Genomic DNA, 12,491 nt, shown 5'->3' with positions numbered 1-12,491 from the left:
ATTTACAATACAACAATACTACAACAACAACAACAACATTTATAGACCGAACAGTAAGTGCAGAAGACTACATCCCTGTCCTACACCCTTCTTAATCTGAGCATTTTTGACCTGTTCTTTCACTTTTATTATTCACTCTTCGTTCTAGTACGTGCTATGTATTACCCTTCCTTCTCTACAGCTTATCCCTGTTTTTCTCAGCATCTCAAACATTGTCGAACGCTTCTTCCAGGTCGACAAAACGTGTCTTGATTCTTCTTTAGCATTGCTTCCATAATCAACCGCAACGTGGGATGTGAGTCTTTGGTGCCTTTATCTTTCCCAAAGACAAAATAATCGTCGTGTAACACATCCTCAGTTTTCTTTTCCATTCTTATGTGTATTACTCTTGTCAGAAGCTTGGATTCATGAGACGTTAGGTTGATTGCGTGCTAATTCTCGTACTTGACAGCTCATGCAGTTTTCTGAATTGTGTGGATGATATTTTTCCGACGGTCAGGTGGTATATCGTGAGACTCCTAAATTCTACACACCAACGTGAATAGTCGTTTTGTTGCCACATCCCTCAATGGTTTTAGAAATTCTCATGGAATTTTGTCTATCCTTTCTGCCTCATTCTATTTTTAAGACCCCCATGGCACTTTTAAGATCCAGTTCTAATACTGGATACCCTATCTAGTCTAAATTTACTCCGCTTTCGTCTTCTCTTACGTCATCTGACAAGTACTCGCCTCATAGAACCTTTCAGTATACTCTTTCTACCAATCCGCTTTGTCCTCTGCAGTGGTACTGCTATTGCAGGCTTCATGTGCCCTCTCTTGCTCTTAGTTTTAGCGAAGGTTGTTTTGTCTTTATTATAGAAAATCATTTCGATTTCTTCACATTTTGTATAAAGCCATTTCGCCTTTGGCTCTCTGCCCTTCATATTTATTCCATTCCTAAGTGACGTGTCTTTCTGCATTCCTGAATCTCCTTGAACATTTTTGTATATCCTTCTTTCCTCGATCACCTGAAGTATTTCTTCTTCTACCTTGGTTTCTTTGCAGCTACCTTCTTTGTATCGACTGTTTTCTTTCCTACTCCTGTGATTTTCCTTTTTAGGGATGCCCATTCATCCATTCGTCTTTCACTAAACTGCCTACTGAGCTATTCATTACCGCAGTATCTAAAGCCACAGAGAACTTCATGTGAACCTTACGTATTCCACATCTCGTCAGTGTTGTTTTACTGTCGAGTCTGACGAGAACCACCCTATCATTGAACTGTTCACAGTAACATATTCTCTGCTGAACCTTCCTATTCTTCCTATTCGTAACATAGCCTACTCCCGGTATTCCATTTTCTGCCGCTGTTGATGTTACCTGGTATCATCCGACCAGAAGTCCTTATCTTCTTACCATTTCACTTCACTGACCTCCATTATATCCAGATTTAGCATTATCATTTCCCTCTTCATAATTTCTAGCTTCCCTACCACGTTTAAATTTCTGAGAGTCCACGGTCGGCTCGTAGAACGTTATCCTTTTCTTGGTTATTCAGTCTTTTCCTCACGTTAACCTTCCCCTTGGCAGACTCATCCCGGATATCCAAATGGGGGGGGTTGTCTGGGATCTTTGGCCAATGGAGAGATTATCACGATACATTTCAAATAGAGGCGACATGTCCTGCGGATACGCATTATGTGCCTTTAATGCAGTGGTTTCCATTGCCTTCTCATGCCGTTGATCATGCTTATCTTCCCCTCTTTAGGAAGAGTTCCCTCTTCAAGGGCAAGACAGTGTCCTGGACCTCTGTATGCTCCTCCGTCGTCTTCGACGAGGCTGTTGTCTGAATGAGAGGTGTCTTCTTATGGCGGACGTCCTCGGCCACCGCTACTGATGACCTTTATTAGGATTCCAATTGGTGACCGAAGACGGTTTGATCACTAATCAGAGACGCTACTTAAAACTTCGACACAATAAGACCCAGGTAGCACTATTTCAAAACAAATATCTATTGTTCTCTGGGTGCTGTTTGATCATTTTATAAGCTCCTTTATTACTTGAATACTGAAGTGTTTCTCTATCCCAGACAAGTCCTGACTACTTGTAGTTTAACGGTAGACATAGAGCCTATTAATGGGAATATTTTTGTTATGGTGATTCTTCTAAGAAACGATAATGTCTCTATTCAAAGCAATCTCGACTGGACACGGCTAGACATCGTCAGGTGAGCAGTATAAAACTGACGAACATTCCTCCCATAATATCATGCGCACAGACTGACATCACTACTTGAAGAGCAGCGACACAGCTGGTGGATTTGTGGACCTTGATTGTCCTTAGGACTGCCTTCAGCCGTGGCCACCTGCGTTCTTTGCCTTTTCATATGGAGCAAATTGTGAAAATGATGGTGTCCCACGGTATTCGCTAGCACGATTCATCACATTTCCGTTAATGGAGTCCCTAAAAATTGTAGGTGCGGCAAAAATTACGGTTTTCTCGTAGTCCATTGAAAACATGGTGGAGAGACAAAGTTTGGCAGTAGCAGAGATGGGTGTTTGCAAAATGTAAGTGCATTGTTGATGATCAGTGCAGCGCTCTCCCATGGTGCACGTACGCTGGCTTATATAACAGATACTCCACTTGTAAGGTTATTTGTCATCCTTGCCAGTCACTGTATCAAATCATCCTTCGGTTATCCCAAGAGATCTACTACCGTCGGTGGAGGGCGGAAAATGACTATCATCTGAAAACTGCGTAGGATTGTTGGCACCTTTAACGAAATATTGCCAACGAAGGGAGGGAAACGAGGGATTTTGGTGTTACACTGCATTCGTTAACTACTTCCTGATGTGTGGATCTCACTGACAATGTGCTCTCTTGAGCTGCTGGCTAGAACATGCATTTCCTCTTAACATTATTCTTAGGCGGACGAGATGTTTAAGAAAACTAACAGGTTCCGAGACACTGTAAGCTCTGTGTGCAAGTGAGTTAAGCAAAACCACAGTTTAGGAGAGTGAAGACAACTCAAAGATCGTAAGTACATACCGTTATGAGTGGACGTGCGATGAAATCAATTCTCCAGATTGTCATCATTGTTGAGCAGACAGACGGACTCGTTATGGGTAGCCATCTTTCTGCCCTTCGCCATCGTAACTGAGAAACTGTGGGGAGAAAGCGCTGGTGCCAATGGCATTTAAATCTGAAGTAACTTGGAGAAACGTGAAGAATAGTTCCATAGCGTGGTTTCAGGTAGAAAATATATAAACCAGTTATTTACATGTCTTCGACTCTATTCGAAGCAACATTCAATTCACTATGGAAATAGAGAAAGATAGTTGTCTGCCGTTAGTGGACGTTTTGGTTGGGTTAAACCCATTATTTCCTCAATTTTGGCCAAACGAAGACGACGATAGTCTTGGCGAACTGCAGTCATGAGTACAGCTGACCTTCCCAATTATACTAGCGAGGGTAGCGTGGTGACTGTGGTCAGTCTGTGATCTTATTCACGGAATACACACAGCATCCTAATAGACAAGGGTCTTGGCAAGTCTCCGATAAGTCTTCGACGGCGCATCTGCAGTTAACTGACAGGTACCCAGTCGAAATATGGTGCAGTACAGTAAATGACGACCAGCTGCAAGACCGAAGAGGGAAATTATAAAATTCACTATAATTTTGAAATTATAAAATTATAAAATACAGAAGATTCTCGAGGAATCTGTAATAACAATCCTACTGAAATGAGTGGATAGTAATAGGCGCAGTCCATATGAATTTCTTTTTTTTACCCCAGGAAAATTTAGAAAATTTTCTGGTCTCACTAATTGAGTCATGGCGCCGTTGCCAATATCTATGAGGAAGAGTTAGTACCTGCGTGTTGTACCCTTAGAACGTCTTTGCTTCCTGATATATATATATATATATATATATATACACATACATGGGGTTCGGTGGCCCGAGAGAGAGCGGTAGCGTCGCGACAAGAGGTGGTCTCTAGGTCCGAGAGGCCATAGGCACGAGCTACGCAAGGAGCGCCTGCGCAGAGCGAAGATACGGGATTACTTCATCAGGGTCAGCGTTGACTACATGCATCAGCCCGACATCCCGTCTGTTGGTTGGCAACATTCGTGTGGGACGACCGTTCGTGGCGTGGCTGCCCTCTTCTACCTGGCTTTCATCGGCACCACTCAGTAACCGCTGCGACGCACCGTGGATCCATGGAACTGCTTGCTGACAAGAGGGAGTGACATTCTGTAATCCTCGTGGTGATTTGTTTCTTTTTTCTACCTGCCCTTCTTATTATTTTCGGTTTGTACCTGACCCTCAGAGTTTTACTCGGCGGCTGTAAATATAGGCAGTAGTATGGTACTAAGACACTAGTTGTCGTTTGAAAATCTGTCCCGCTATTATATTTCCTTTCCTTTGTGGTTTGTACCCGCTCATTAATGTTCTAATTAATCAGCTTCTGGTCGTAAATACAGCCGGAACTATTGACCTAAGGCAGAGGTTTCCGTTAAACAAAGAGGGACATTGTGGTTAGATTTAGCTGTTTACAGGTTCAATTCTTTGTTTGTAATTTCATTTCTCATCATTAGTTAGAATCTGACCAATGTGTTGTGCTAAGGCGTTTGTTTCTGTGGTTGAAAGACCGGGTAATTATTGCTGTATTTTAGCTGCATCTTTTGGTTCTACCGAGTGAGTTCTCTTGTAATAAGTTTCTACAAGTAATGTTTTAAGACGTTCCTTCACAGCGGTCTTAATAACTTACATTAGGTTAAACTTTGAAAATATTAACAGCCAACTGTCACCAGGGCTTTAGTCAAAATAAAATAGTCGTAAGCGACGGGTTGGGATCCAGTCGCACCTTGGTTACCGATTGAAATTAAGAGGTTGATTGCTATTAAGTAATCCTTATATTTGTCATATTTTTTCTTTGGCTCAAGCGCGCATCTGAACCCGGAACCTTTCGACATACAGATTGCAAATTAAAGATGAGTCATCTATTTTGAGAAATTGAATCACTCTTCTTATATAGTTTCCATGTGTTGTAGAAGGACATGTAATACGAGAGACTGTGCCCAGCGCGATAGTAAACACCTCTGATTCACCCGATAATGGGCGAGCTGCAGCTCCGACCATCTGTTAATCATTCTCATATTTTTTTCTGTTTTTCAATACAGCACTTCAGAGAGAGCAAAGGACTTGGAAGAGCAGTTGAACGGAATGGACGGTGTCTTGAAAGGAGGATATAAGATGAACATCAACAAAAGCAAAACGAGGACAACGGAATGTAGTCGAATTAAATCGGGTGACGCCGAGGAATTAGATTAGGAAATGAGACACTTAAAGTAGTAAAGGAGTTTTGCTATTTGGGGAGCAAAATAACTGATGATGATCGAAGTAGAGAGGATATAAAATGTAGACTGACAATTGCACGGAAAGCGTTTCTGAAGAAAAAACATTTGTTAACATCGAGTATAGATTCAAGTGTCAGGAAGTCGTTTCTAAAAGTATTAGTATGGGGTGTAGCCATACATGGAAGTGAAACATGGACGATAAATAGTTTCGACAAGCAGAGAATAGAAGCTTTCGAAATGTGGTGCTACAGAAGAATGCTGAAGATTAGATGGGTAGATCACAAAACTAATGAGGAGGTATTGAATAGAATTGGGGAGAAGAGGAGTTTGCGGTACAACTTGACTAGAAGAAGGGATAGTTTGGTGGGACATGTTCTGAGGCATCAAGCGATCACCAATTTAGTACTGGAGGGCAGCGTGGAGGGTAAGAATCGTAGAGGGAGACCAAGAGATGAATACACTAAGCAGATTCAGAAGCATGTAGGCTGTAGTACGTACTGGGAGGTGAAGCAGGTTGCACAGGGTAGAGTAGCATGGAGAGCTGCATCAAACCAGTCTCAGGACTAAAGACCACAACAACAACAACAACAACAACAATTTCAGATTTTTTTGGCAAACAGTAAAACCTTATTCAACTTGAGGTTTAGGGTCAAAAAAATTTTGGAATTTCATTCAATTTGTTAAAGAAAATTTTATGCTTAATGGTTAGATTATTTGTAAAACACAGTTTATAACAAACAATATATTATATTGTTAAATAAACATGTTGCGTGAAAAGAAAGTTATATTGGTAGGTCCTCCCTTCGACGTTTTCCTTAATTACCGTAAGTGCAACGTATCACTAATTCTGGCAGAAAATTATTCAAATTATATGAGTTCCAAACATTATTGCAGAATAATCGATCTCATGCACTGCCGTACCTGACAGTTGTTTCTAGTAGATAGTGGCTTATTGGTACCTTTCCCTTCACTTAGCCACTTCATACAGCATGTTATGACGTAATAAAGACGCTTACGGAACACAGACTGCCTCTGTCCACTTACCATTAAAATGGACGATGCCCAGCAGCGTCTACAGACGAGAGAAAGCAAGCCGGTGTTAATCCCACTTGACAGATAGCGCTGGAACGCCCGTTGTGACTTTCGTGCTACAGTTTGTTGTGAAAACGGTGGGGAAGGGCCCGCCGTTCCGGAATTCCATTGCCCATTCAATCAACTCGGGCAGTCTCCTTTTCAGTCGCCCAGTGGGCGCCATCCGAAAGGGCCGGTCTGCGGACTGTAATCCGGACGTGTCGCCTCAAAAGACGACGACCCGCACCGCACCGCAGCGCCGCGGAGCCTCCCGTAGCACTCCAATCCTCGGGAGGGACCGGCCGCTGGACGCTGGGTGCCCGCTACCCGCTACCGGCAGCCCACCGCCCTAATGCTGATTGAGACGCGGCCGGCCAGCGGTATCGATCCTTTGTGTGGCTTCTCAACCCCCAACTCTCTCCGTCTCCACTACTTCTCTCTCTCTCTCTCTCTCTCTCTCTACCTCTCTAGCCTTCCTTTCTTTCACGAGCGGTAGGCAGCTAAGACGAAAAGGCTGCAGGAAAAACATATGATTGTCGGAAGGACAGACTCAGCATACAGGAAAGTCAAAACAACCTTAGGTGACATTAAAAGCAACTGTGGTAACATTAAGTGTGCAACGGGAATTCCACTGTTAAATGCAGAGGAGAGAGCAGATAGGTGGAAAGAATACATTGAAAGCCTCTATGAGGGTGAAGATTTGTCTGATGTCATAGAAGAAGAAACAGGAGTCGATTTAGAAGAGATAGGGGATCCAGTATTAGAATCGGAATTTAAAAGAGCTTAGGAGGACTTACAGTCAAATAAGGCAGAAGGGATAGATAAGATTCCATCAGAATTTCTAAAATCATTGGGGGAAGTGGCAACAAAACGACTATTCACGTTGGTGTGTAGAATATATGAGTCTGGCATATACCATCTGACTTTCGGAAAAGCATCATCCACACAATTCCGAAGACGGCAAGAGCTGACAAGTGCGAGAATTATCGCACAATCAGCTTAACAGCTCATGCATCGAAGCTGCTTACAAGAATAATATACAGAAGAATGGAAAAGAAAATTGAGAATGCGCTAGGTGACGATCAGTTTGGCTTTAGGAAAAGTAAAGGGACGTGAGAGGCAATTCTGACGTTACGGCCAATAATGGAAGCAAGGCTAAAGAAAAATCAAGAAACTTTCATAGGATTTGTAGACCTGGAAAATGCGTTCGACAATATAAAATGGTGCAAGCTGTTCGAGATTCTGAAAAAAGTAGGGGTAAGCTATAGGGAGAGACGGGTCATATACAATATGTACAACGACCAAGAGGGAATAATAAGAGTGGACGATCAAGAACGAAGTGCTCGTATTAAGAAGGGTGTAAGACAAGGCTGTAGCCTTTCGCCCCTACTCTTCAATCTTTACAACGAGGACGCAATGATGGAAATAAAAGAAAGGTTCAGGAGTGGAATTAAAATACAAGGTGAAAAGATATCAATGTTACGATTCGCTGATGACATTGCTATTCTGAGTGAAAGTGAAGAAGAATTAAATGATCTACTGGACGGAATGAATAGTCTAATGAGTACACAGTATGGTTTGAGAGTAAATCGGTGAAAGACGAAGGTAATGAGAAGTAGTAGAAATGAGAACAGCGAGAAACTTAACATCAGGATTGACGGTCACGAAGTCAAAGAAGTTAAGGAATTCTGCTACCTAGGCAGTAAAATAACCTATGACGCACGGAGCAAGGAGGACATCAAAAGCAGACTCGCTATGGCAAAAAAGGAATATCTGGCCAAGAGAAGTCTACTAATATCAAATACCGGCCTTAATTTGAGGAAGAAATTTCTGAGGATGTACGTCTGGAGTACAGCATTGTATGGTAGTGAAACATGGACTGTGGGAAAACCGCAACAGAAGAGAATCGAAGCATTTGAGATGTGGTGCTATAGACGAATGTTGAAAATTAGGTGGACTGATAAGGTAAGGAATGAGGAGGTTCTACGCAGAATCGGAGAGGTAAGGAATATATGGAAAACACTGATAAGGGGAAGGGACATGATGATAGGAAATCTGCTAAGACATGAGGGAATGACTTCCATGGTACTAGAGGGAGCTGTAGAGGGCAAAAACTGTTGATGAAGACAGAGATTGGAATACGTCAAGCATATAATTGAGGACGTAGGTTGCAAGTGCTACTCTGAGATGAAGAGGTTAGCACAGGAAAGGAATTGGTGGCGGGCCGCATCAAACCAGTCAGTAGACTGATGACCAAAAACAAAGGCAGCGCTCTACAGAGTTGCAAATATTTTTCGGATGGTGTTCCAGAAAGGATGAGTCATTCATTTGAATGACAATGGTGACACTTCCTTACAGGACTGAGATTATTTATAAATTTTCCTCTGACTACAAAAATAATGTAAAATTTCTTTTTATTGTGGCATCATCAGATCAGCATGGTATATACAAGGGTTTGGGGGTATATGTGCAGGTATTTTTATTGTTGAATCATAACAGTGTGCTGAACAACACTGCATCAGTATTTACTTATTTACAGACTAACAATTGTATCCGGATGGGACGGAAGTCGGTCGGTGTGATGCACGTCTACAAACAAACAAATTATTGGAGTTTCAGTGTAATCGGCTGATTTATTCAGCACAAACAGCTTCACGAAGTGCGCAAGTCAATAACTTGATGGTCCTCCTCTGGCTTTTATGCAAGAAGTTAATCGGCTTGGCATTAATTGACAGACTTGTTGAGTGTCCTGCCCTGCAGAGAATGCCCCAAATGTTCTCAATACGGAAGAGATCCGGTAATCTTGCTGGCCAAGGTACGACTTGTCAAGCACGAAGACAAGTAGTAGAAATTTCACCGTGTCCATGCTGAAACGTGAGCCCATGAAGGGCAACAAAACGAGGTGCAGAAAAGCGTCGAAGCACCGCAGTGCTGTAAGGGTGTGCAGCTGACAGCCAAAGGGGTCCTGCTATGAACATAACTGACACCCCACAGCAGCACTCCTTATCGTCAGTCCCTACGGCGGGCGACCATGAGGTTGGTATCCCACCGTTGTCCGAGCCCGCATCTCGTGGTCGTGCGGTAGCGTTCTCGCTTCCCACGCCCGGGTTCGATTCCCGGCGGGGTCAGGGATTTTCTCTGCCTTGTGATGGCTGGGTGTTGTGTGCTGTCCTTAGGTTAGTCCGAATCGTTACCAGACATGTCTTCACTGCTGACTGGGACTCTTCACTGAAGATAATTCTACTAAAGTCAGTAAAATTCAAGGCCGAAACCGTGTCTGGAGACGCCTCTAACAGCAAAGGAGAGGGGAGGGGGGAGAGGGGATAGCAACCTGACAGTCACCCGCCATATTGCAGTACAACCAGGAGTGATGTTCTTGGGTGAGATTTCTTTTCATAGCAGGACCCCTTTTGATTGGCAACGCAACATCCTTGCAGTTCAATGGTACTTTGACGATATTCTACTCCCCGCCCCCTCACCTTTCTCGGCAATCCGTGCTGGACTAACATTCCAGCAAGGAAATATTCGTCCGTATACGGATACGGATAGAGTTTCTGCCGCTTCTCTTTGTGCTTGTCAAGCCCTACATTGACCAGCAAGATCGATGGATCTCTCCCAGTTTGCGTAAGTTTGGAACATTATAGGTAGAGCCCTCCAACTAGCCGATCTAACGCGCCAATTGAACAGAATTCGGAACGATATCCCTCACGAGGACATCCAATAACTCTATCAATCAGTGCGAGGAAATGCTTGCTTAAGAGCCAATTCGTGAAGCTGTTTCTCTTGAATACATCATCCAACTTTTCTGAAATTCTAATCACTTGTTTTCCTGTCCATCACACCTGCTGATTTCGGACCCATTGGAATAATTGCACCGTGGTGCGACGATTCTTTGCCTTACAGTTCACCTTCAAGTACATGTGGCAGGAGCAATCATTAAGGCTTATTTTCTCTTTTGCAGCAGTTGAGGCCTTAAAGTGTGGACATGTGGATGCAAAGCAGTTGCTCTATACTGAAAGGCATAGGCCACTTAGTAGTGCAGTTACAACCGTGCAAGAAACATTGAGTAGCAAATTATGTGACATGGGACGTGTTTTCCGTGAGCCTGTTCGATTAAAAAGATCGGTGGAGAGGTTGCATATTAAGGTACGTACCAATCATCACATTAATTGCAATTATGCATCTAACATCCTGCGTAGATCTGTTCGCCATTGATGTATGTTTCTGCTGGGGCCACAGCTCCGTGTCATCACTGCCCAGCAGTAGGGTAAACTGTAAACCTTGTGCCCAGTGCATCAACGGAAAAGTAACTCACCGTTGCCGAGTTGCGCCGCATACACATATTTTGCAACGCACCCTGGACGATGCTAACAGTAATCTGTGATCATAGGAGAAACACAGCTCATATCGATAAGACTCATTTACATCGAGTGTATCTGAGGATTCGATCATCATCCCGCAACTGCGTGTGTGGGCGCGCGCGCACGCGCGTCTGTGTGTGTGTGTGTGTGTGTGTGTGTGTGTGTGTGTGTGTGTGTTGGGTTTGTTTTGGGGTGGTAAATACTCAACTATTCGTGCTACCATAAGCAGTTAAGTAAAGCTCTGACCAGTTAAATGTTGTGCTATAATATACGGTCATGTATGCCGCAGAAAACTAATCGGAAACCTAATCTGATCACGAATGGCTCTGAGCACTATGGGACTCAACTGCTGAGGTCATTAGTCCCCTAGAACTTAGAACTAGTTAAACCTAACCAACCTAAGGACATCATAAACATCCATGCCCGAGGCAGGATTCGAACCTGCGACCGGAGCGGTCTTGCGGTTCCAGACTGCAGCGCCTTTAACCGCACGGCCACTTCGGCCGGCCTGATCACGAATATTTTACAGAATAGTCCCAGACAGACACGCTGATTGTAGGCGCCGCAGAAGTGAGCTTTGCATAGCTAACTGATCAAACATTAAACTATAACTAGTTTTCCAGGAAGAAACTGTCCAAAAATATTACTACGCTTTTGTTTTTGGATAATAGCCCCAGGCATTGCAGACGAGGAAGACCATTTTTATCTGTATTCAATGAATCCAGATTTGATAGAATCATTAAACCAATACATTCTTTAACCACTAAGATCAGAACACAACTTTAAAACATTATATCCTCGTAATATTGAAATTACAAAGCCCCTTCCACATCATGGCTCACTAATATTCCATTCCATTGTGCATTAAATTCAGAAATCAGCAGTCTTCCAAACAGATGACAACAATTTACCTTCCCCATCCTAAACATAAATCTACACAAAGAAACAGCGTATTTATTACTAATGATTTTCATTTCATGATATGATTAACTTAGTTAATTGTTCTTGTCATTTCAGGACTGTTACGTAACGAAAATGGATTCAACAACTTTGCATCATATTGCAAGTAGCTTCATTAAATACAGATAATGAAAGTAATGACTTGATTTCGATAAAATAATTCAGAGAACAGATCATCAATAAGAACGTGTATCGTTCTTTATGTAATGCAACTGATTTATAAATCACACGTAGCAAATAGAAACAAAAATTTCCTAAAGGGTATATATAATAAAATTACCTTAATACACTGTTTGTAAAAATACAGTAACTGTTTTGTACTGCAGGAAAGGATGGTAATTTAGAGTCTACATCGCCTAATAATAACCACGTTAAATATTTGAAAAAAAAACATAGTAAAACCTCCGAACCAATTCGTATCGACACCAGACAAAGCCAAACTGCTTCCCAAATCGAACAGAACAGAACTTGACGAAAGTCAGCACCAGAATGGCGAGTACACGTTCGACATATAGCACCTCGTAGTTCCAAAGGTGAATATTTCCCATTGCTGAAGGCTTAGACAGCCTCCAAAGTTACAAAATGCATCACTGGAGACAGAAGAGATTCCACAAAGAGCTTACTTCGACTAATCGAAGCTGACTATAGTGATGAAAGTAATGACTTGATTTCGATTAAATAATTCAGAGAACAGATCATAAATATGAACGTGTATCGCTTTCTATGTAATGCAACTGATTTATAAATCACACGTAGCA

The sequence above is a fragment of the Schistocerca cancellata genome, chromosome 2 (genome assembly GCF_023864275.1).
Source record: "Schistocerca cancellata isolate TAMUIC-IGC-003103 chromosome 2, iqSchCanc2.1, whole genome shotgun sequence".
NCBI classification, from domain to species: domain Eukaryota; kingdom Metazoa; phylum Arthropoda; class Insecta; order Orthoptera; family Acrididae; genus Schistocerca; species Schistocerca cancellata.
This window is presented reverse-complemented; position numbering follows the sequence as displayed.